Source organism: Lissotriton vulgaris, chromosome 9, assembly GCF_964263255.1.
Source record: "Lissotriton vulgaris chromosome 9, aLisVul1.2, whole genome shotgun sequence".
NCBI lineage: Eukaryota > Metazoa > Chordata > Amphibia > Caudata > Salamandridae > Lissotriton > Lissotriton vulgaris.
This window is the reverse complement of record NC_141697.1, coordinates 554437426-554458347: the sequence shown is the minus strand read 5'-3', so window position 1 is coordinate 554458347 and position 20922 is coordinate 554437426.

The window sequence follows — 20922 nt, the reverse complement described above, 5'->3', positions numbered from 1 at the left end:
CCAATCAGGGCATAGCTTACACACCACGCACGCATACCCGGTGGAATAAACATTATGGTTGGTAGAGAGCGCGGTTGCTTTGAAACGCTGCACTTCTCCCGAATGGCGGGGAAATTCTGAAGGAGACGCTTCGCGTCTAATGAGTAAGTTTATACAACCGACGAGTTAGCGCAAGTTTATTAACGCGATGACAAGATGACTTAACAACTTTTTTCATTTCACAGCTTTATGGTTTTCCCTATGACTTGCGTAAAAAAAACTACATCCAACTGATATCACATACGTGTGAGTCTTCGAGAACTATCTTTTTGTTTACACTGTCACACACTGTCACTTGGGGTTTTCATGAATATTCACGATGTTTTAATACCGAGCATGCATTATGTACTGTTTTTGAATTATGTTATTTGATATAATCATTGATGATACTTTTACTGCACCTTGTTTTCAGCTTAATGTCCCAGATGAAGGGCCAAAATTCCCGAAATGCATTGGACTAATGATATAATTTGTGAATCGATATGAAATACAAATCCAGAGTCAAATGGATGGGAAATTGATATCCGAATTTTTCATGAATTAAATAAAACGATTGGATAGCTAGAACGTTTGACCTTTTGGATCATTTACATAAGGAATCCTGGCAGGTCCAGGAGTACATTGAGAAGTGCACTAGGGGATGCTTTCACTTGTGTTGCAAGCACTACTCTCATGTTATAATTCAAGATGCCAAAGACAAGAGGCGCCACCCTGGCAGCACGCTCGAATTTGATGGAACTTTTCTTGGAGACTAAGTAATTTTGCTTTATTCAGATAAGGCTGTGCGCTTTTACCTCCCTCTTACACTTACAGAGGCAGGACAAGGACAGCACGTACCGGCTCAGCCCCAGGGCGTAACATGATATGAGGGCAAAATTCAGAAGCTCCATTGTGAGAAATGGGACACACCCTCCGTTACAACCAGTGCTAAGTGCCCAAGCCATCCAAGCCCACCACCCGTCCACCCAGGATCAGAACCGGCAGAGCGACCAACCAGCACTGGGACAGAAAACCCAGCCCAGAGAGAAAATAGCAGTGCGGGAAACCAGACGAGACAAGACCAGCCCCCGGAGGACTGACCACAGCGCCGACGAAAGGGGCACCCCGCCCTTTAAGAAAGAGTCACAGGAGAGGCACGGGGAGGAAGGCAGGAAAGCCAGAGGGGCCGGGAAGATCAGTAGATGTCACCTATAGGAGAGAGCCCCACGCCGCGAAGACGGCAAACGCCGCGCAGCACCGCCGCTGCAACTCCTCGAAGGGCGGGCGGAGAGCTGAGAATGGCAACAAACATGAGGTCAGTGGGGAAGAACGAAAAAGCACAACTGCCATCGCCCGACGCAGAGAAGGCGGGAAGCAAGTGCGGTAAAACGAGTCCCCAGACAGTATAATACAGCGGCCGCCTGCTGCAGCGCAGCCAGGGCCGGCAGCGCTAGCAGGGAATACACCACGTAGAAGCGCCACCGCCCGCACAGTAGCCTTGCCTCAGAACACATCTGAAGAACAGAGACAGGAAACACTGCATAAGCACCAGTTGCGCAGCCCATGAAGGGAAAAGAAAGCCTACCGCAGCGCCATAAGGGCAGGCGGCGCCAGCGAGGAACACTGAAAACCGAGCACAACAGCTGCCGCCCGCCATAGTTCGAAGGGAAGGCGGGCAGCGAGCCCGTCTAAAAATAATGTGCGGGCTCCAAAGGTTCCTTAGCCAGCACACCTGCAGCTGACGGCCGGACTCCCACTGAAAGGGAAAAAGAGGCAGAGCCTACATTCGCCGCAGCACCACGAGGGGCAGGTGGGCAGCAAGACCAAAGTACAGGGAAACAACACGCAAAGCCGCCGTCCGCCGCAGCACCGTGAAAGGCTGGCGGGCAGAGACAACCGGGCACAGGGTAAAGGGAAATAACTACCATTGCCTAAAACTCTGAAATGAAGAAACAGACACACTGAAAACTGAGGAGGCATGGAAGTGCTGGCCTCCATCCCAAATGGTACCCCGGCCACCCCCCTAGAAACCCTGAGCCCGCTAGAGCAGAGCCTAACCGGCTCAATACAGAACACACCGGGGGAAAAGGGGGGGGGAGAGTCCAAGGTCCTAGGGTCCGCTAGACCAGGACCGCCACCTGAGACCCATGCACCTGCAATTGCAGGCACCACTTACCTGATGCATCTGGAGAGACATGCGCTGCAGAACTAAAAAAACAGGCTTTGGGTTGGGCCGGCCCACCTCTTATAGTCGTCATGGAGTGTATGGGTCGGCCATATTGGGAAGGGATGGGAGGCATGGGAGGCTGACTTTTTTACTTTGGAGGATTCTGGTGTGGAGCTTAAGCTCACTTTGTTAGTCATGTGGCTAGGAAGACTAACAAGGAGGTAATGAGCCACAGTGAAGACAAGCGGCAAAGTGACCAGATGCTAACTAGTGAACAGTACATGAAATAAAAGTTTAAACTGATGAGCGGATACATACTGCCGGCCTTGAAATAGGATCTCCAAGACACCTTAAACGTGTTCATTTAAAATGTAATATTATTTTAAGGTTCTGTTTTGTAATGCACACTTACAGTGACTTAAATCCGAGTTATTTAGATCTTGTAATCTAGTAACCAGGAAATCAGAATGCTATGTGCTCAGCATCATTTACGTTTCTCTTAAACTAGTCTTTTGGGTGACCTTAGATAACTCTTGCTAAGCTGTAGCGTTGGCACACTTAGCATAAGAAGTGTTTCATTTAGAGATGGGCTCCATGCATGTGGTTTTCCGTTGTTCTTAATTACTGGAGGTCATTTTTTGTAAGAAATCCCAATCTCCAGAAATTAAGAATGAAAGCTAGAGAGGAAGAGATTCGCCCACGGTCACAGGGGTATTATGTTATTGCTCTGGAAAAAGATTTTGCAGTTTGCTTCTTTATTGAATATAATGTTTTCCAATTAGTCAAACACAAATATTTTACATTCGCTATTTTTTACCTGGGCTGGCCTCCTCAAGTAGACTTCATAATAATGTGAATCAAAGTATGCAAAGAAGCTTTTTCAGGTAAAATGTGCAATCCTTCTGTTAACATACACTGAGGGCCTTATTTTGAGTTGTTCAGAACTTATGACGTATTTACCATAACTGGTAAATATCATTACCCGGGGATAAAGTGTTTATCAGGTGCGGTATATTAATGCTTTTTTGTACTTAAATCAAAATCTTTATTAATAATATTTTGCAGAGCAATTAACGAACACTTGAATTCACATGCATAAACTGACATGTTGCTATTGAAGTTGGAACTAATTTGCTACAACCTATTAAAGCGTATGTCTCTTGGCTTAAGCTAGCTAGGCCTCGGTTACGCCTCAATGCCATCTTGTCCAAAATGGATGTCATATCATCACGTTTATTCTCGGTTTGTACTTCTGCCTGACACTACGTACAGCAAGATTTGGATTTGTTTATTTCTGAATGACACAGTTCTTAAAGAGGGACTCCAGCTTTGTGACATATTATTAAAGACCTTGGATTGCATGTGGTATTGCATTTATTCACAATAGTTCACTGTTTATTTATCTAGTTTGTTCCGGCAACTCTTGATAACATTAGGTTGGACGAGCTGAGCCAATATTCATGTAGTGGGTTTCTGCTAAAGTGATATGGGTATATGGTGATTTATAGTTCTGTAAACTGATTTGTTGAAAATGTAATTATGTGCTCACACCATGGTGACTTTGCAGTCTTAGTGCTTTCTTTCGGAGAAAATGTCTATAAAAACGAATACATCTTCGGGGTGAGCAAGATATTTTTGGTCTCTACAATGGATGCTTCCCAATTTCTTACTGATTTAGCTGCATCAGTATATTTGTGATTTTTCCTAATATTCTGCGTTGTTCTTATTACTGAGAACATGATTGCATCGGTTTTATGCATATAAATGAGATTTGAGCCATCAACATTTTACTATTTCTGTATGGTACTTTTGAATTGTGCGATAAACTTTCATGATTTTTAAATTCCACTCTAGAACAAACATTTTGACTTAGTTCTTTCTTTATTTGACTGTATTTTTAAATGCTGTTTTGAACCTGGTGTATAGGACACATTACCTCGTGATTCAAGGTTAACATCGTCCCTGGACCACCAAACTTCTGGTTTATGCCTTTGAGCTGCAGTACTTTAGGCGCAAAGTGCGCACACAAGCAAGTTCCTCATATTACAAGTAGGGCTCCCGGTTTTATGGTATTTATTTTCTGGCCATTTCAGTCTGTATTTATCCATATTTATTTTTGGGCCATTTTATCTGTATTTATCGATATTTATTTTGTATTTTGTGTATAAATGAAGTTGTAAAACTGTACATTTCCATATCTATTTAACTGATAGATGCGCACTCATACTTTGATGTCTGTTGTGTTTTAGCTATTTAAGCTGCCAAATATTACATAACAGTACATCCACTACTAAATACTAGCATTATACCATAAATGTATGTTACATATTCAGTAATTTAAATAAATTTCATCCTATTTTTTAATTTCCCATGCTGTTCATCTGCTCAGCTGCTGGCCTATAATTCTTGTAAGAAACACGGAGAGTCAGTTAAAAGAAGCACAATTTTCTGTATTTATCCACTTTTTAAAATAAGTTCAGACAGAAAACACATTGCTTTCTGTCTGTATTTATCTGTAAAAATCTGTATAAATGAAAAACAGGGAGACTTAATTACAAGTTCCTGCACTAGGAACAAGGCATAACATGCACATGAGGGGCTTACTGCACCAAAACTACCTTATTCCTTCTTTTGGTCATCTCACCAAAATATATTTTGCCAGGTTTTTCTTTGCAAAATAAGTCAGGGGAAAACAGCAAGGATTTAGTTACTCTCATACAACTTGGAATTGCGATCTCTGGCCTATACCCTGCAGGTCATAGTCAGGCCCTGAAAAAGTTAAAATGTTTTATGGACACACTATATTGATGATGCCTTAACTTATTTATAAATGATGTCAATAACTTGACCCATGCATGCTATTTGTCTGCCTAACTATAGGATGGGTGCATAGCTTGGCTCTAATACACCACCATAGATGGAAGATACTTAAGATTTCCATTCATAATGTTTTCAGTGCACAGTGGTTTGGTCTTCCTTAACTCATTATTTTTAAACGTTATATATTAGAGAGATATTATACTAGGGATTCTGCAATTAGTATGGTCTCACGGTACTCTCAAGAGTTTGGGTACCTCCAAGCCATGTTCCTTGGAAATCTTTGCTAATATACCGACTGAAGCTAATATCTCCAGAGATAGATTGATGTAAATCTAGTAGGAAGATGTGCCTGACATTTTGCAGACAAACCTGCTTTCATGCAAGGCAAAGAAGTATTTTTTGTTGTTTCATAGTTATATCCATTTCAGCCATCTTAGAGGTCGTCAGGAAGCTTTCCATGTCAGAAAGACCGACTCAGTGCCCTTCTGATCACCCATGGGTTGAATAAATTGTGCGACCTAAAGGATACAAAGTAAATTCTTTTTGGGCAGTCTTAGTAGAGACAGTCAGCTGTGGGGCTGATTAGATTAAAGTGTTACCAACTATGAAAATGGAAAGAAAAATACAAGAGATGCAATGTCTCCTCGTTGTGTGCTAAGTAAATTAACCCCTTCGATGCTGGTGACGGAACCATTCCGTCATCAGTCACGGTTGAGCTGTGCTGATGACGGAATGGTTCCGTCACGACCACACCCTGTTCTGGAATGTCCAGCACCGGAGGGAAATCGGGGCCGCACGCAAGGTATTAAAGAGCCGCAGTGGAGAAGGAAGCCACAAAATGATACTTATTGTTGCTGGAAACAGAAAAATGGAAATTGAGAAAAACAAATTCTGAATGGCGGGAACGCTGGCTGGAGCTGCCAGGAACCCACTTATGGCAAGTATTGCTTGAATTTATGAATAATATTATTCGTCCTACTGTACTAACAAGCATTTACAATGCATTCGGTCTCGCCTTTGGGACCTTATATGTGTTTAGCTATGCAGCACATTAGACTGGGTGCTGAAACGTCTACTGTTCTTTAACTTGGAGGGAAAGTAAGCACCAAACTGCATGACATGCCAGGTATGAGAAGACATGGGGAGAAATATTGCCTTTCAGCTGGAAATGGTATAGTCCAACGCTCTGTTTTTACTATAAAATCAGGGCCTTTGGTGGTCATATCACTGAAAGTGCAAGATTTGAAAATAAATATTATTGTCTACGGGTGCTCGTGGAAGACAATTTCTGTGTACTGGAATCTAGAGAATGCTAAAATGATTCTGGTATTTTACTGACCTCTGCTGGTCGTTTTCTATCAGGACAGTTAAATCAAGGCAGTTGAACAAAGCAGATAGCAATTCTGGTATTTTACTGACCTCTACTGGTCGTTTCCTATCAAGAAAGTTAAATAGAGGCAGTTGAAGAGAAAAAAAAGTCCCTAAGCAGAAGCAGACAAGTCCTAGGGCTGATCTCCAGAGCCCACAGAGTACAGACTCATATAAGTATATACTAAAGTATATACAAGAGGTCTTGAATCCTCGAACTAAAAAGGCACCACAAGTTTGAGATTTTCAGGCTGTACTGGCCACTGAGAAAGCTTACCAAGAGGCATCCAGAAAACCTGATGAGATGCAAAAACATAAGCTGAAAATACAGATATCCAACGTTTGCAGAAAGCCGGACTTTGGTATCATATTATCCCCATATGGATAATACGATTACCATGGTCCTGCAGAAGAAAACGAAAGTGGATACCACCCTAACTATATTGGGGCTATGAAAGAACTATGCAGTGATGAATAGAAACTGAAGTGTATTGCTTTTTATTTCACTTCGTGGTGTTCACTAAGAAGTGTCCATGCACATACTGGAAGGAAAAGGATATTCCAACCGTACGCGAATGACTGCCAGAGGTCAAGATGTTCATTCTGCTTGATAAATAGCTGCAAACTGAGGAAGATAATTGGACATTATATGATGTGTAAGTTCACTAAGGATTGTCCTGAATAAGTCCAATAATTAGAAGCTATGACCGTCCATTATATACCAGTCATTGGGTTCTTTCTACACACCAGTTGTAGAGTTGAAGAGTCTAAGAAGCCCCTGGTGTACATAGTGTTCCAATAAACCTATTGAGCCAAAATAACTTGTTGGTTTGGTGCATATGATGAATATATATATATATATATTTTTTTAAAGGTGCTGAAGACACATCTTTCTATGGCAAATTATGCAAGTGGCAATATTGGGTGGGCAAGGGCTCTTTATATGGTCATAAACAAAGTAAAAAAATGTACAAGATCAAAAAAAGCACAATGGACTGTGGTTCTTCACTACTGGCACACCAGCTGTAGGGTCTTCTTGGTTCAGTGGTGTGCAGGGACAACTGGTCGAGGACTTTTTAGCATGATTGTAGTGGATAAAATGAACCTTCATTGCATTACGGTCGATTGTAATTGTACTTATATAGTGCTTACTTACCCTGATGAGGCACTGAAGTGCTTTTCAGAGAGTAGCACGCTACTCTGGAACCCAAAAAGGATTAGTGGCGGATTAGGATAGTGAAATTTGAGCTAATTTGAGTCTGTTAGTTGGATTGAAAAGGATAATGGGAGAATAGAAGAGGGAAAGAATCTAGAAAGTGTTTATTGGGTGATCATAGTAGTAAGTTGACATTTGGGATGAGTATAAGGAAAGATGGAAGAGGGAAGAATTTCGAGAAATGGATTAGGGAGATCAAAGTAGTGAAATGAGTTTTGGGATAAGTCAAAAGAGGGATAGGAGAGGAAAGAATTCAGAAGTGTTGTTTCGGAGATCATAGTATTAAAATGAGGTTCGGGAGTTATCCAAGGAGGGTTAGAGGAGGGAAGATGGCTCCCTTGCTATTCCATGCTTCTTGCTGAAGGTTAGTAACAGTGCACACATCTCTTTTAGGAGCGAAAAAGAGAGATAACAAGATTGAAAAAGTTAAAATACAACAAAGAACTGAAGTGTTGTGTAATCCATAGCGGAGTCCAGGAGCCATTCAGTATTCAGTTGTCAACTTTCCACCAGTATTTCTTCAAGGTTAGAGCAGTGAGGAGAAACACACTGGCAAGGGAGGAAACAAATCCAGGATGCAACACGCCTTTATTGTTTTGAACACAACAAACCCCACACAACAGACAACACAAAATGAAAGAACTAAGTAGTGTTTTTTTTTTTTAATTCATATGGTCATTTATTGTTTTTTGCAACATTCTATTTTTCTGTATTTATCTATTGCGTTGTTCGTTTACACTTTTATGATCCGCTGTGATCAAAATAAAGTGCAGATGATGATGAAATAACTATTTAAACCCACTTACGACGAGGATAAAAAGAACACATTACACAACAAACAGTTTACATCTCTACAAATCGAAGGAACGGGTTACAGAGCAATTGAAATGCTCCAAAAATCAGAGGATTTGGTCAGTGACACGACAGAAAATAAAAGTGTTGGGACAGGTGTCAGGGGGAGCTGATGCCGCAGATGGGCTCTTCCAAGCTGCAGAGGCGGGGGACGAGCCGCTCATGCCTTCAGCAAGTGCAGCGGACAAAGTGCTGACAGAACTGCAGAAGGAAGACGCATCCCTGTCTAGTGTAGCGGCCGAGGAAGGCAGCCCTGCCAAATCGAATAACGTGAGCACGTTGACGCTGTGGGACGGAGCTGACGCACGCAGAACCTGACCTTGGGGCCAGGAGGTATAGGTGCCTCCTAAAAAAGGGGGTGCGAGTTTATCACAAATGTATGCGTGCTTCCGCCAAATAAATGTACAGGAGTCAAAATACGTTCTAACCACACTGTCCCTATACAAACAGAAGTAAACAGATTTTGCATGCCGACCCCATGCGTTAAAAACGTTGCCCACTCCTCCCGCCCTTCTACAGATGCAAGCTGCAGATGTTTATCCTTTCCCTTTGAAGACAGCTTGCAAATCGTACCACAAATGAAGGGCTTTTAGGGATACACTTTATGACAGCAGGGCTAAGTTGACATTAGGTGGTGCATACTTCCACCCTCCAGACATTAAAGGAAAAGTTTGGCTATCAGTTTTAAATTTACAAGCAGCAGCCGTAATTCAAGCTTCTCTTGCACACTTGCAGACAAAGCAGAGGTAGTTTCAATGTACACTTTCTTCACACACAAAACAAGCAGATCAACAGCAGCAGCAAAGAATTACTATATCACACACAGAGTTTGTACACACGAGTAGCAGAACGCCAAGCATGGAGGTAGGGGTATCCGCGAAGGGGCCCTTGCGTCCCTGGTCATGTGCAAAAAGAGGAAAGAGTGGCAGTAGGGGTCCAGTGGGGGACCTTCCTAGACGCAGCAGTCTCTTTAAAAAAATATTTTTTATTTAAATTGTACATGTTAACACAGTCAATGGCATCATTTTTAGGGCATTTGCACCCCTATACAATAGTGCGGCAACGATATAGCAGGTAGCTTCATAATAGCAAGTAGAAAGAGGTGCCACATTTTATATGTGTTGCATATGCAGGACAGATTATACATTTAGTCCTTGTGTAGAGGGAGTGGTGAGCTGTAATAGAAGTTGACCAATAGAAGAACATAATGAGAAAGAATAATGATAAAAAAGGAAGAAAGAATTAACAGACTGGGTGCAGCAGTGTATGCATGAGAAATGGTGGCAGCGGTGGCCCTAACCGAAAGCTGGGTCAGATGCCTGCAGGCCTTGGGCTTCTACAATAAGTCCTCTCTCCAATCCATTTGCAGGCCCCCGAGCCCTGTAAACTTTTACTAGCCCTTGGGGGTCCCACAGTTTCCAATCAATCGATAGTTGTTAGGGGGGCCACCAGCTTGCCATCTAATATCAATTGATGCTGTCACAGGTTCAAACTCTAACTGTCTTTCAGCGCATCCCAGCAAGCCGCTCTGGCCCTCATACAATCTCTTCGATCGCAGGTTTACCGGGGAGAACCTCATGTGGACATCAGCTAGTTTCAGGTTCCAACAGTCAAGCATTATAAATGCTCAGATGGCACTGCCTACCCCAACTGACCTTCAGGGTCAACTATGCTGGCAATTTGACACGGAGCACTAGAAGTCAGTCTGTCAGCCGTCCTCTACTGGGCCACGGTCTTTTGAAAGACATCCTCTACACACCCTCAACCTACAATAAGTTGGCCACTTTTGGCTCTCAGAGGTCTCAAGAAACCATTTGCCGCCCAAAGACACACACACCTCACCCCTAGAAGTCTTTTGTTGGCACTCACAGTTAATCGGACCTCAGTTACCCATCATAGACTTTCAGGTACCTGACAGGTGCCTCACAGATTCTCAACCCAACATCCCTAGCTAACAGACACCCTGAGAAACCTCAACTGCTTCTTAAAGTTTTTTAAATGGCCCTGTAGAGATCCTATGCTAGCTCTCACATCCAAAATACTAACCCTAGGCAACCCCTGGCCCCTCCTCTGTGTCTCTCGGAGCCTTATGAGGACCCACGGAGCACCTTCTGCATCCATACACTGCCCATGGGAATGCCTATCATCCTGCCCTTCATTACTCAACTTCCTCTTTCCCAGGCTGCCGCAGGTATGTGCAGCCAGACCCTTCCCAAATCTGCAAAACTACAAAATGATGAAAGGAATGCTTGAAATAATCTCAGTTCATGGGGATTACTCCAGACCATTGTTTTTCATCCAGCAACCTACTCTAGAGAATGTCCTTATGCAAATCAGTCTTGTTCCTGCTTTGATAGGAACAGCGACACAGGCAACATCAGATCGGTTCAGCCTGCTTCATTGGCAAGGTCTAAATACAAAGCAGTCTAGGTTTGCTTGTGTTCCCATCCACAGGAGACCTGCCCTTTCTGGCTACACTGTTTCTATTGGAGCAGGTCACCGATTGACTTACATAGGCTGTGTCTGGTGGGGCACAGTGGGTGAAAAACGATGGACTGGAATGTGATCTGGAGCATTTACCAGTGGCTGAGATTAATTGAAGCATTCCTTCCATCATTTTGTTGTTGATTGCACTTCACATATTTGCAGGGCCTAGAGCACACGTTTGCTTCAAATTAAATCTGGACTTCAAGGCCTCTCCCCAGGAAAGCAAGTTTCCCATTTGCATGAACCTTTTTTTACTTGTTAAGACAGGCTAGAAACTTTAAAAACAATGTTAATTGTTCTTCTGCACAACACTATATACAAACTGCAGGACACAGGTTCAAATCTTGGTGAGAAGGATTAGTGGAGTTCAACAAATGTTGCAGGAAATCATTGTGCAATGTACAGGTTACAAAATCCATTCAGGGTACTTGTTTAATGGGCAATTTGCACACGGCCTGCTTGTCATAGGCCTAAATTCTTGCAAGGTATCATTCTTCACACATCACGAAATGAGGTAACAAATGAGTGGGGTACTATATTATTAGGTGCTAAAATCTGTTTATGACGTGAGCTATGTCAATTGAAATAATTGCTTTAAGGAGACATGCAGTTGTTACATTATAATTTACTCAAGTATTGGATCTTTCATAGACTCACATGCTTGAATCATTACCCGTCTTCGATATGGGAGTCCTATGGTACCTTAGAAAAGCAATGCAATGTTAGGTATATTTTAGAAAGGCCCTAGGCCCTTCAGTTTAGTAACATATCATAGTCATTTTTTAAATAGAGACCAAACTTAAGTTTCAACCAATCAGCTTGCATCACCCTTTGTAATACTCCTGTGAGAAGCCTCAGTCCCTCCATTTTTCTTTACAGCACCTCTTGTCTCCACTGAGCTCTGCTCAGTTATACATATTCCAGAGTTTTCGAAGCCATATCTCTTTGTATATATATTTCAATATATATTTAGTTATATCTGTTGATCGTGCTCCAAATCTGATGCTCGAAATGCCATAACAGCTAAAGAAAGGTCTATTCCGACCCTGTGACACTTATGGTAAAAAAGGTTTTATTTTGATGACCCTCATCAAGACTTCATACACTGCCTATATTCATCTTACAAGGCCAAGGACTGCAAGGTATATCATTCGTTTTTATCAAAGACCTTAAAAGATTTTGAAGGGAGTCTGCTTTTATGGCTCTAGAAACTTAAAACCTGAAAGGAGCATGTGTCAGATGATGACAGTGATGACTCTTCATCTTCCTCAGGTAGGTTTAAGAAATGAGAGAGATGTTTCAGACTCTAGTTCCACTCAGGAACCACCTAAAATAGCCTCGCAAAACACCACTCATAGGTCTCACAGAGAACACAGTGCATCTAAGTCACCACATGAAAAGTAGGTTTCCTCAAAGCAAAAGGGGTATAAAGAATCAACTTTTTGTTCAAAAAGATCTGAAAAACAAGGTCTGTGCCTCCTATACCTCTGCCTCAAGTTTACGAAAATTAAAAAACCAGTATGTAAACGCTCTGTCTAGGGTTGCGTCCTTCTCAACGATGACCTGGTTGACCAGCCAAGCTCCCAAACTGTCAACACTGAAAATAATTCCTGCCTTGTCGACAAGGACATCCACACTCCCATCAACGAAATACACCTCAACAGCATCGTCACTCAAAGCGCCGCCTATGACTTCAAAGACATCCTTGTCAACAACCTCATGTATGAAAGAAAAGTTTGCAGAAAAACTCCAACATCCACAAAAACCTAAACATTTCACACCAGAACATCATTCACAAAGAAAGGTGTCACCTTTGTTACCTTCCCACCTCTTGGATGAGGATGAATCTGAAGATGAAGGTCACTTTGGTGTTGCGCACAGTCCATCAGAGCTGCACTTCAAATGTTAGCAGGATGACTAAGACAACAAATATTACAAACAGGGGTACTATGCTCCTCAAGAGCAATTCCACCTACAAAATCAAGATGAGATGGTACGTCTTCCTTGAACGTTAGTCTCTGATTTGCAGTTCATGCTAACAGATTACCGAACCTATGCAGTTGTCAACTCCTCAATCTCCATGCCCATTACTTCAGCCTTCATCTAGAGGCACACTCTGAAAACAGTCCTTCTCCAGGATCCTCCATCTTCAGCTGTTGAGAGAGGGGGATTGAGCTGCGTGAAGTTCATACTGAATGGGATGACTATCTTCTGCCAGTGCCATTATCTCCAACTCCACTTCCTGTGGATGTTCCTCCCGAGGACATATGGGGCTTCCATAACCTTCTAGAAGGAGCAGCAAATAGGTTCGAACTTCTCATGCCTACAAAACAGATAGACTGTTTTCTTTACAATTTTAACGAGCCCTTCCAAAAGAGCATCAGGGGTATGCCCATTGCCAACTACAAATAGGAGGAGGGCATAAAAACAATGAAAAATCTGGCCACAGTAGCTGCTGTGTTACTGTGCCTTGATATAAAATTCAAAGCCCTGGAGGATGCTCCTGCATGTCTCCCTGGGCATCCCAAACCCAATCCCGCGAGGGAGGGCCCTCAGGAGGGCCAACACCGTTCGAAAAACCCTTCAGCACCTATTTCAGCACCTCAAGACAAAGAGGGTGGGTGCATTGATAACATTGGGAAGTAGTTTTCCTCAATGTAAGTGCTTACAGTAAGAGCTACAAGGTTTTTGGCTGTTCTCGGAAGAAACAATCGCCAGATGTGGTCAGATATCGCCCGCACATTAATAAACTTCCTGGTGACAAGAGGGCTGAAGCCAAAAAAGTCTTGCAGGAAGGTGAACACACTTCATCTGAAATCATCAATGACGCTATGAACATTGCAAGTACTGGTTTACGACAACTAGCAGTAGCAGCAGTTTTAAAAAGACCGGGCTGGCTCAATGCCACTTCCTATAGGCCGGAGGTTAAAAATAAGATCTAAGACTTTCCTTACAATGGGGAAGTCCTCTTCGGCAAACATGTTGAATTCGCCCTCCAGGCCATCAAAACAGACACTGACACAGCTAAATCATTGGGGAACCTGCAATAAAGGAAAATTACTTTTTCTAGTTGCTCAAAGAAGACATCCCTCTAACAACAATATCTCTACCCAGCATCTTCAACAGCTTCTCAGCCATTTCGTCCCTAATAAAAGCGAAGACAAGCACCACAAGCGGCCTATACTAGGTCACTTCCGAGAAGGAAATTGGGATGTCAAGGAAAGGATACCAGCCCCGTCACTGACGAGTTACAGGCACAGGCTACTCCTGTTTCCTGCACCTTGCCTCAGAGGGATAAAAAACAGTCACCTTCATTGCTGGCAAGAAGTAACAACCGACTAATGGGTCTTAGACCTTATTAAATTTGGCCATACATTAGAATTCAGCCAAAAACCACCATAAACCCGCCCCAAAACTCCACACAAAGCATCTGCAATTCCTCAAGTTGGAGGTCAAAACCATGCTCAGAAAAAGAGCTTTAGAGTGAGTTCTTATAGCTCAGAAAGTGAATGGTTTATATATTCTAATTTCTTCTTGGTCTGAAAGAAGTGAAAGCAGTGGCGACGAATCCTGGACCTGAGAATCCTGAACACCTATCTCAGGAAACAGTCATTCCGCATGGTAACACTGCAGGACATACTACAACGTCTAAATCAATGAGACTATATGTCAACTATCGATCTCCAAGAGAAGTCAGCTTTTCAACCATCACAGAGGATAACATTTTGAGAGGCCACGCTAGATACAATGCTTAACAAGGCTTATCCCACAACAGAGAGACAACTAAAATTGATGAATCTAGCATAATGGGTACAAGGACAAAAAGTAACTTTCCGTTCACCTCCTCAAGTCCCTCCTAGGAATGATGCCATCATTTATTCTTCTAGTTCCATTTTGCCATCTGCACATGCGTCAACTGCAATGGGGAATTGGGCAGACTATGGATACAAGGTACAGGATCTTTCAAAGATCTCATCCAAGTCACTCCTGGCATTATCAGTGCCGTTACCTGTGGACGCAGAAAATACATCTGTCACTCGGCCTGTCTTTTCTAACTCAGACTTCTCCTTTGATCATCACCACAGACACTTCCCTAGACCATTAGGGAGCTCATCTCCAGGATCTACAAGTTAGTGGCAAATGGCAACCTCCTCAGCTACTTCTGCACATCAATCTGCTTGAACTCAAGGCAGTAAATATAGCCTTGCAAGCTTTTCTTCCCAGAACAAAGGATTTGACAGTGCTCATCTGCACAGACAATACTACCATGATGCACTACATTAATAAGCAGGGTGGCACAGGATCGCACCTGCTGTCCCAAGGAGCACAACATATCAGGGGATGGTTGATCCATCACAAAGTGAATCTACAAGCACAAAATGCCCCAGAGAAGCAGAATACCATATCCGACACTCTTAACAGACCGATGGCCACTCCCCACGAGTGAGAAATCGATCAAAAAGTCTTGGAGAACATCTTTCTCCAGTGGGGAAAACTGTATCTGGACATCTAAACAACACCCCAGAATTGAAAATGCCCAGGACGCCGCACTATATGGCGCTGAAATATGGGGGCCAATAGCTGGGAATGTTTTTATAAAAAGGGAATTTTTTTTATATAAGGCTTCTTAGATTACCCAAGCGAACTCCATTATTACCTTTAATGTTAGACCTAAAAACGAAGTGCACAGACCATTATGCAATCCTACGGCCATTATCCTTTTGAGTAAGACTCTGGAGTACACCAGAGCTCGAAGATTACAGAGAAATAATGAGATTGGATTTACATAATTCTAATGCATGGTTGAAACATGTGCGAACATGGCTTTGTAGAATTGGCCTGACGCATTTTTGGGAAGAGCCCTTAAGTCTTACGCAAAGCTCTAAAAAATTGGTGAAAACTATTTTCTAGGCTTGTATAATATGCAATCTTCCCAATGGCCATACTGGTGGTTCAATGACAAGCACTTTCTTGGCTTTTAAGGATGCTCCGTATTTTGAGAACTTTTTAGATGAAGTCCGTCCACCCTTGGCTAAAAGCCTTTATATGAAATTCAGGTATGGAATGCTGAAAACCAATGTAACTTTAGCAAGGTGGTCTAAGTCAATTGGACCAAAATCTAGTGAGATTTGCTTGTGGTGTCAGAACTGTATCAAGGAAGATGACCATCATATCCTCTTTTTCTGTGCATCATACGTGACGGCCAGGAAAAGATGGATTGAGCCATTGTGTAATGTTATAGGCGTACGTTCATATAAAGAAGCATATAGGATCATAAAAACGTACACCAGACAAGTGATTGTCTTTGGTGTCAGTAGATTCCTATTGGCAGTAAGCCTTGCATGTAAGTAAACGGGTTTGGACATATAAGTGATCTGTTTTGTGCTCGAGTACTCTGTACCTGAGGCGTCTGTTCCAATTTATTAAATGGTCAAATGGTTGTTATAATTATGAATTCCCCCGATAACCTAATTGTTGAAATCGATTTTATATAATGTATATGTTTTTATAATATTGCCTTTTTAATTAAATTATGGATTTTATTGTATCAATTTCCCAACCATACCTAACTGTATGTAAACCTATTTACTCATCTATTTACAAATGTCCTATGTATTGTTGTATTTTTAATGTATCTTTTATGGCTCTAAATGCGCCGAAATAAAGATTTATGAATGAATGAATGTATGAATAAAAATGCTGGTTCTATGCACCGGCATCCACAACCAGGGTCATGAGGGAATGCATTTTCGAAAGCATGGTCTAGGATCATTGGCTATGCCTTTCCTCCATTTCTTTTCCTCCCAAAACCTCTCATGAAAATGAAAGCCAGACTGTGCAGGATCATTCTCAGAGCTCCAACGTGGCCACACCAATATTGGGTCAAATAGTTACTCCTCCTCTCAGAGAGGCGTCACATCCAGCTGAAGCTGCTGTCCTCTCTGCTGACAATGAGCCAGAGCCAAAGACTGCACTCGCATCCCAAGTAACTTCATTTGTCACCCTGGCTCCTGAATTCAACGAATTTGTACATCTAAACATTCCACTAGACTGCAGGGACATCTTAGTCAGAGCTTGCACAGACAGTACAAATAAGACTTATTGCCTCAAAAGGAAAGGATTTTGCATCTGGTGTCAAAGTGCTAATGTACATCCACTTTCATCTTCACCAGAAGAAATTCTCCTGTATCTTCTGCACCTAGCACAATCTAGACTCGCTCATGTGTTGATTAAAATCCCCTTTACAGTTATTTCCCGCTTCAGACAATCATCCACATCACCATTGTGAGAAGTTAGCCTGGCATATGATATCCACTAGTTCTACTGGGCACCTTGCACCGGTCTAATCAACCCTTATTGATGGTGGTTGTAAAGTCAACCTTATAGAAAGCTATCCTAGGGGTAGCAATGGCAAGCAGTCTTCAGGCTAAGACTTCAGAGAGCGAATTAAGCTAGTTGTTTTACCAATTATAATCTCTTGAGTACCAAATGAAAGCAACCCACACAAGGTATATATCAAATACATATGAAGTTTTTCTAAACACAACCCGTCTGTACTTTTTGTGAGGTCACAGGTAAAAGTACAATACAAGGAACTTAATTAGCATACGATAAGTTGCACAGTATACGTTTTGCCCTAGGGACCTCACAAACCATATACTAAAATAGTGGTATAAGAACCACGTGAGTAATAGAAAGCAGGCCTGGGGCCTGCGGAATTGCTGGGGATACTCAGGACAACCAAAGGTTCTGATGTAAGAGGCCCACGGGAGACGCGTGCAGTGTCTAAACACAGCTGCGGGTTATCATTGACTTTCTATGGGGAACGAACCAGTTACAAATCTAAAGAAAAAGGGTACAAGGAGGTGAACTGTGATGGAACCCTTTTAGACTAGGACACTTAGAGAGTCAATACCCACGGGAGCACCGTAGTACTTGTGTTACCTCACCCAGGGAAGCTGGATGCAAAGGTGTCTTTTCGTGTTGGATTTCGTCGTCGATTCCAATAGAAAGCTACAAAGAAGTGCTGCAGGCGACCACAGGAAATGTGTCCGGGTGGATCCAAGGGTGGATCAGAGATGCGAAGAACCTGAAAGCAAAAGTGACAGAGTCTGGGCCACTAGCCAGTGACCAGGGAGGCGATAGAAAGATGCCACCATATGTCGGGTGATTTCAGGTGAAAAGGTGAAGTTTGTCTCTTCAGCCACGTGGACTAGGAGGTGTTGACGACAACCAGGAGCTGGATTCGAGCTGTCCCATAAAGGATCTAGATGACTGCAGTGTTGGTATCTGGATTGGACCCAACAAGCCTTAGCAAACGCAACCCATGCAGGATGTCAAGATTGTCTTCGGTGCAGACCAGCAAGGTCTGTGGAACTTCTCCTTTGCAGGAAAAGTGGAGCAAACCAGGAAAGCAAGTTGAAATAAAGGATTATCTTCTTTGCGGCTCACTAGCCAACAGACTAGGAACCGCAAAGATGTGTTGAGCGGAAATGCACAAAGCAGGCCCACAGAGACACTCGTGGAGTGTGGGCCTCTGAGCTCCGGTGCAAAAGGTGCACGGGTCTGTGGCTTTAAGCACCCCAATGCACAACTTTGGGATAACTCGGGAAGTTGATGCAGGTAGCTAAATGCAGGATGTCCAGGAGTTCCGGTCCCACGCCTCTCTTGTCTGCCATGGGTCTTAGCTTTACTGTGAGCGAAGGTCGGGTCAGAGTTGTCTGGAAGTCCATGTCCTGTGTTGCAGATTCATCAGGGTCCGGCAGGAGCCTCAAAAATGTAGACCGGCAAAGATGCTTTTGGTGCCTGTTTGGACAGGGTGGTCACTCCTTGACCACAAGGGAGATTTCTTCCGTCTTACCAGTCGATATGGAATGTCGAAGGTCCAAGATATATGTTGCAGAGTTTCGTCCAGGGTAATTTAAAGTCCTAGGGACTGGGGTTCTATACTTATAGTAAGTTTTGGGGTTGGACTAACTCTAAGGTTCCTCCTATGGGTGGACCTGGGGTGGGGGTGGTTACACGCCTTCCCCTTTGTCCAGTTTCGTGCCAGAGCTGGGGCTGAATGCCCCAGCAACCGGTTTGAACTGGGAAATGCATGGAGCACCTAGTGGGCCCCCGGCAGTGTCTGGAAAGTATTCACTGAATTCCGCCCTCCCTGCCCCAATACACAAACAGCCTGTCTGGGGAGGTGCCAGAACCTCCCTGGGCAGGAAACCTATTGTCCAGGCCTCCCCTGCCGGTGTTTCATCCAGCAGCAGGAGGGCAGACTTGTGTCTCTGGCAGCAGCATCCATTTGTGATGCTGAGGCTCTGTTTAACTTTAATCGGGTAAACCTGCAACTACATGTCTTCTCCCTCTAGAAGGAATAAATGCTACCCCCCTGCCAGGACTGGCGGGGGGGGGTAGTATTCCAAAGTGTTTGACACCTTACACAACATGTTTTGATAAAGCCAAACCAAAGTTAGCATTAACCGCGAGGATTATAATGCACTTAAGAGTATATGGTATGGCTATATCATAGAACAGCTATAAGGAGATGGCTCTGAAAGTTGCAGAGGGGCTCAGCTCATGCTAGGGCACCCTCTCACATAAAGCTAAGAACTCTGCCTCCAGGATTGTCAAGGCCTCCCATAGGAGTGACTTATAGGTGTATATGTGTCTATATATGTATAATGATATAGGTATACTATATCTAAGTAAGGGGTGATTACACCACCTTATCCAGGCTGTGTCAACAGAACTGTGGTGTCAGTTTGGAAGGCAAACTAGGGGTGGCACAATACATGCTGCAGCACCTGGTAGGCCTAGGGTGCACCTATGCCCTGGGTACCTATGGCACACTATACAAGTGCTCACAAGGGTGACCCAGTAACTAATCTGGTATGTACCTAAAGTATATGGTATCAATTTGGAGAGAGAACAGCTGGGCTATGGGCCTGATTAGCAGGTTCACAGCCACACTAAAGTCGAAAACCCAGAGAATCACAGCAAAAAGTGGGGGTAACCATAGGAAGCAGACCCCACTCTCCTACAGCCAACATTATGGTTTAGCAGACTCATCAAACAATTCCCCGAAGGATTATTTACGTTCTTCCCATGAGTGAGGCCTCCTCTACCTCTTTGGCAACTCAGCACTATACTTCCACAACTAATAAAAGACCCTTTTGAGCGGATATTCAATTTCTGTCCTGGAAAGTTGCTCTACTCTTGGTTTTAACATCGGCCAGAAGAGTCAGTGAGATAGAGGCTCTCACCACTCAGGAATCATTCCTTCAATTTAGATGCAATAGGGTAATTTTTCGAACAAACAATATGTTTATGTCAAAAGTCCCATCAGACTTTCATCTCAAAGAAACAGTAATTCTCAAAACATTTTTTCCAGACTCTAAAATGCCAGCAGAACAGGCTATACTCTCTTTATTTGTCAAAAGATGCTTAAAGAGGGAGGATTAAACGGAACACGTCCTTGGCCCCAAAGTAATCAGTTTCAACAATAGAGTCAGGCCCTTTCAAAATCAACTGCATCCAAAAGCAATCATACTAAAATAAAATTAGGTTAGTGGCATGCTTCATCCTAGGTCTGATTCAACCTAGGTCTCATTACAGCGGAGCAGGGTTTTTTGCTCTGAAAGTCAGTGAAAAAGGTGAATTTTTAAATTGTCTCCAGAATCCCCCAACTAACCAGGAGGAATTTTAATAGTGGGGTCCTGGGGCAAGGTTAGAAACTCAATGTGGATGTTTAGGAGATGCAATTGATCATATACATCCTTTGGCTGTTCTACATGTTTCAACCAATACCATATAGATTTCATGGCTTTCTTCAGGACCAGAAGTGAAAAGGCCATAAAAATACAGCCTTAGTGAAGTGAGAGTACACACAGTACTTGTGTACCCTCTGTTTCAAGGGTGAGCCAGTCACTTGAGGTTTTCACCCAGTACGCTGTATGTAAATTGTAACAAACTTAATTGAAATCGATCTAAGCGGGGGCAG